We start from the raw sequence: 6,000 nt of genomic DNA, 5'->3' as shown, positions 1-6,000 counted from the left end.
TTTTTTTTTCCACGTGTAACAATATCAGCATGTCACACACACATAACTTTAAAATTCTTATAATAAATATTTGCATTTACCTTAATGTCATTTAAATACCAATATCAATCGCGGTATAAAAATATTTTTATCAAGTTTGAAAATCAATACCCGCTGTATTTTTTGAAAACCTTTTGTTATTTCACAAAAATGAATTGTCTATCTCCACGAGGACAATCCTCAAATCATCAAGTTCCAGTCTTCTATTACATATTTCATCCCTAAATGATCTTCTTAACCAAGAATATTCTAATATCCATCATTATTATTCCTTTGGCTATTTCTAGTCTGTCAAATATATTAGTTCACACCTTAATTCAAAATTTTTTTTTTCAAAGGTTATTTTTATTATTATTATTATTATTATTATTATTAATATTTTTATTTATTATTTATCTTTATCTTTATTTTTACTATTATTATTATTTTGTATACATATTTCTTACATTTGAGCTTTATTTCTTTCCCAATTTATTTTTATTATTTTTTAATATTTCTTTTATCCTTCATATCTCTTTAGTGTACCCAACCTCATTTAAGTCTTATCCGTAAAAGAGTTTTAAGGATGGGTACATGAATCTATGGCGTTCCTAAGGTCATTGCTTCTTAGCTTTCTTTATTCTAATTTAATTTTTTTTTTCAATCTCTACTTCATTATTATGAGTTATCTTTGACCTTTATCCTCTTCCAAATTTTGTTACATTTTGCTTTTATTTTACTTAGCACCTCAATCTAATTTTGTACTTAATGCTTGAAAGCAGATTTTATATACGTTTCTTATAATTAACTTAGATTCACAATTACTACTAGTTCTTTTTACATAACTCTCTACCTAGATATATCAAATTCCCTTAATTATTAAGTTTTCCTATAGCATCCACGTTCCTTTCCCCATTCATTCCCCCATTTGTGATTTAAAGTTATTCATCATCTTCTACATTCATTTTATTATAATTAATTCATCAACTTAGTCTAGCCCACTAAGTATCCTACATGTACTAGAATCTTAATTATATCATATCTAATACACTTACTACACTTTTCACCTTATAATTTTTTTTTTTTTAAATTATTACAACTATCCCTTACATACACACTAGTTCCATAAGTCTGTTAACGATTCAATTGAATTGCTCAACTTATCATTTTCTTTTCGTAAATTTCTCATATAGATTTATAATAATTCCATGGCTTGTAATTACTTCTATTATCTATTAGTCAATCTTTTCCATATTAATCAAATTTTAAATTCAAACCTTTGCCCAATTATTTACTACTTTTAATTCTATATTAAAACACCCAAAATCTTACCTTTCATGCTAATTGTTCAAGGAAGTTTTACCTGCTTCTTTATTCTGTTTAGTTATTTTGCCTCACCTCAATATGACCTATCAGAAATTATGTGTCTTCACATTTACTCTTATGGTTAAATTACCTTTGTCTTTTATATTGCTTTAATAACTCTATTTAAATTCTATATGTCGAGAATTACCCAATCAACTACCTTTCAACTACCTTTTGTTGTACTTAAACACAATTTATCGTTTCTACGTTTGACTTTATTTAATTATTCCAATAAATTTCTATTCTCCTTAATATTCTACTTGAGAAATTTACAAATTTCCTCTTTTTAAATCCTTAAGTTTTGCCTTGGTTAATTGAGGATTTCTTGTCTAGTATGATTATTTATCCTAAATCCTCCCTTTCTAATTTAGATTACAATTTCCACTATGTAATCCCTAACCGCAACATTCCTAGAATTTAATCTATATCTTAATTGAAATTTTCATTCAAATTCATATTTTATACCATTTATTATTAATTTATCACTATTATTTTCTGTAGGCCTAATTTAGTCCTCGGGATAGACAATAAATCAAAATTGCAACCGTTGTAGAGAATCGACAGAACAATAAAACTAAACAATTAATTGCAACTTCACAATAAAAACAATTTCCAATAAATACTAAAACATTTTTTTTTATATATAATTATTCAAATAAACTCACTTTCTTATTGTCTTTAAAACTCTGAATTCTTTTCTAAACAGTTTCAAGTAATTCACGAAGCAGTGTCTCTTGTTGGATCAAGGTGTACTGGGTGATCAGGCCATTACACCAATTTCCAACTGATTTTCTGCTTCAAAATTTATGGAGAGGATTTAGCAAAACTCAAAATTTATTTTATCAACGTCAGTTACCCAGACCTGTTTATAATTTACTATTATTTATCTACCTTTAATTCTCATCCTAAGTTTCATATAGATTTCCTCCCATCCTCGTGCGCGATGCGTCCACCGGCACTAAAATGAAATTCAATCCAGACTACATCTCCTTTGTTGGTTACGGCCGATCCCAACATAGGAGTCCTATGTTTCAATTTCCTAAGTTCCGCAATTGATTCCTAAGGCCCAATTTATGCTCTGATACCAACTTTGTCACGACCCATTTCCATGGACCGGACCGGCACTAGGACCTGGATGGACTTAAGGCCTCCGAAGCCCGTAGTAAGCCTATATCATGCAAATCTCATTTACTATTCATAATTGTGGATACAGGCCCAATAATTTATTTCAATTATGTACCACTAGTATAGTTCATCTACAACCCACAAGAATACAATTGCGGAACTCTACCTGTACATTTACATCATCATTTATTTATCGTTTACAGTCTTCTATACTTATGTCTCAACTCCATAGGATTTTTCTTTCTTCTATTACCTGGAAAAAAAATAGGTAGGCAGGGGTGAGCGCCAAACTCAATGAGTAGGGTTAGATAACCCTCTCACCCCACACAATCATACAGATGCTAAAATATTTTTATTTGTTTATCGATTAAATTTATGATCATGCAGTGTCACACAAATGGCAATACAACAGCAACCACAATTAGTATCACCTTCATATAATCACATCACGTGGAAATTAGTCAGTGGCACCACCTAAAACCCCAACGAGTCGTCCTCACACATGGCTCGCCCTCTCATACATGTGCACCAGGGAGCCGACCCCCATACGGCCAACTGGTCTAATCCTCACTGACCAGTCCTCTCATTGTTTTTCCATTCTCTCTCTTTTTTTTTTTTAAAAAAAATGCCAACAGGAGGCAACCCGGTGGTCTCCATCCAATCTAGATCATCAAGTGCTCACAACAGGAGGCCACCCTGTGGGCTACAATCAAATCTAGATCATCAGGTGCGCACCAACAAGAAGCCATCCTGTGGTTTTCCATATAATCCATATCATCAGGTGCACACGGGGGCGCCGATCTCCCATTTACCCGGCTAACGGTCAAACTCCATATCATATCATATTCAGGATCCATATCACATAGACCGTCCTCACAAATCCATGGTGGTCCACATCATCCCAATTCCACACAAACAAGGCACAGCAATATCACATCACAGGTAATCAAGCATTATTTAATATCAACAAATAGTGCATCACAATATAGCAGTAATGCATGATAACATTTAGTCGTGAATGCATGAATGCAGGCGAATGAGGCGAATTATCTAACACTACTCACAGTTTTTTTGTTGTCCTTCAAAGGACTGCCTTTCTTATTGTGCGCTCCCAGCCTTTGTCTTCACAGTCCGAAACTTTATAAGTATCTATATAATAAGAAAATTCTACATAAGAATTCTAATTTGGAAAATGCAGTTTACATTCATTTATTTGTTTTCATTTATTTGTTTTCGTTACTCGTCGGTTCACTAACTTATCAAACTAAACTGTATATCTATAGTGCATCTTTATTTGATTTATTTCTTCTAATTTATTCGTTAAGTAAAACGTCTAATTATTTGGTAATTAATATTTTATGATACTACTAATCAAAATATTTAATATGATTAATAATAATAATAATATTAATAATGATAATACGATTGATCATATAATATTCATAACGTTAATAACTTTAGTCGGTATTTAATTCACTGAACTATATATAAATTCATTCCTCTTGTTTATTTATTTATTTGTTTATTTATCCCTCTCATAATCTTATTCTATATTTACTCAATTATAATACAATATTAATAGTAATGATATTTGATTTTAAGACAATTAATTTATATTGCAGTTACATACATATACATACATTTGTAATCAATTAGTAACTAGAGTCCCATTTTATTTCATCGAAACTTTTTAAGTGTTCTCTAATCGAAATTCCCGAATAATCTGTTTTTGGGCTTGGGCCCAACTCAAAAATTTGGGCTCGATTTGAGACTATGTTACATTTACAGCCCACACTGTCAAAATTTCTTATTTTTGATTTAAATTAAATTTGAAAATTTCGAAAATAAAAATTCGGGTATTACACATAAGATCGTTTTTCAAATTCAAAATTTATGATTTTTATAAAAATTTAGAAGTTAAATTATACATTTATCAATAATTATATCCCGTATCTCTAGATGGCTTTTTACGTAATATATAATATATAAGGTGTTTGATTGTATTTTGAAATTTATTTGAATTTGAGCACTGATTTATATAAATTTGCAATATATTATATCTTTATAGAAACCTATATGATGAGAAAATAGATAAGCACATGACTATTATATGTGACTTAAGGGTGTCATTTGTTTAGAGCGTCAAATATTTAATATATATGTAATTTTTTATTTTATCCAATATAATTTTGATTTTTTTAATTTTTAAAATTAAATACTTAAAAATATTATATTCTATTATATTTAATATATATATATATATATATATATATATATATATATTTAGTATATATATAATTTTTTATTTTATCTAATATATTTTAATTTTTGTTAATTAATAAAATTAAAATAGGTAAAAATATTAAATTTTAAAAAATTGTCGTATCACGTTTCCATGCAACATAGCTCCTGGTATATGAGACTACTCTATACATCAAGCTAATCAACGGAGGTTTTTTTTATTATCAATAAAAAATAAAAAATAAAGTATTTTTTTAAAATTTATTTTTGTGTCATTGAAATAAGAAATTAATTTTTTTATTTTGTGTTTATAATTTATTATAAATAATTATTTATTTATTTGAAATATTAACGTATTACTTATTTAATGTATTCTAAGTGTATGTGGATGTTTTACCTTTTCTAAAAATTATCCTATCTCATACGTTTTTATATTTCATGTTCTGTTTTTGTGTAACCTAACTCCCGTTATATGAGACTACTCCATACACCAAGCTAATCAATTAAGACTTTTTTTATTACCAATAAAAATGAAGTGTTTTTTTTTTTTATAATTTGCTTTTGTGTTATTGAAATAAGAAATTTAGTGCTTTTTTTATTTTATATTTATTATAAATAATTATTTATTTATTTGAAATATTAATACATTACTTATTCAGTATAGTGTATTTTAAGCGAGTGAATGTCCTACATTTTTTTAAAATTATCGTATCCTATATGTTCAGTATCTCATGTCCCTTTTCGGTGCAACTCAGCTCCTGATATATGAAATTACTCTATACACCAAACTAATCAATTAAGATTTATTATTTATAAAAATGAAGTATTTTTAAATATTTTTTTGTGTCATCGAAATAAAAAATTAAGTATATTTTATTTTATACTTTTTTATTTATTATAAATGATTATTTATTTATAAATTAAGTATTTCTTATTTTATAACTTGTGTTATTTATATTTTAATTTAATTTAATGCATTGTCTTGGGATGTAACTAATAGATATTATCATGATAAAGACATTATCTAAAAATATAAAACAACTTATCTGATATTAAACCTTATCTTTTTATAATCGTGCTAAATAATTATTATCCTTCTTATATTTAGTAATTTCAGGGGCGTTTCCAAATAATACAAAATGCTGTGTTTTTATATATATATTGATACATATAGATTACTGCTTTTATGTATTTGCGGAAAAGTTGCACCTTCTTAATTTTTTTTGTATCTAACCAAACAAGTCTTATTGG

The sequence above is a fragment of the Jatropha curcas genome, chromosome 11 (assembly GCF_041381405.1).
Source record: "Jatropha curcas cultivar XTBG-Jc1 chromosome 11, XTBG_Jcur_1.0, whole genome shotgun sequence".
Taxonomy (NCBI): Eukaryota; Viridiplantae; Streptophyta; class Magnoliopsida; order Malpighiales; family Euphorbiaceae; genus Jatropha; species Jatropha curcas.
This window is presented reverse-complemented; position numbering follows the sequence as displayed.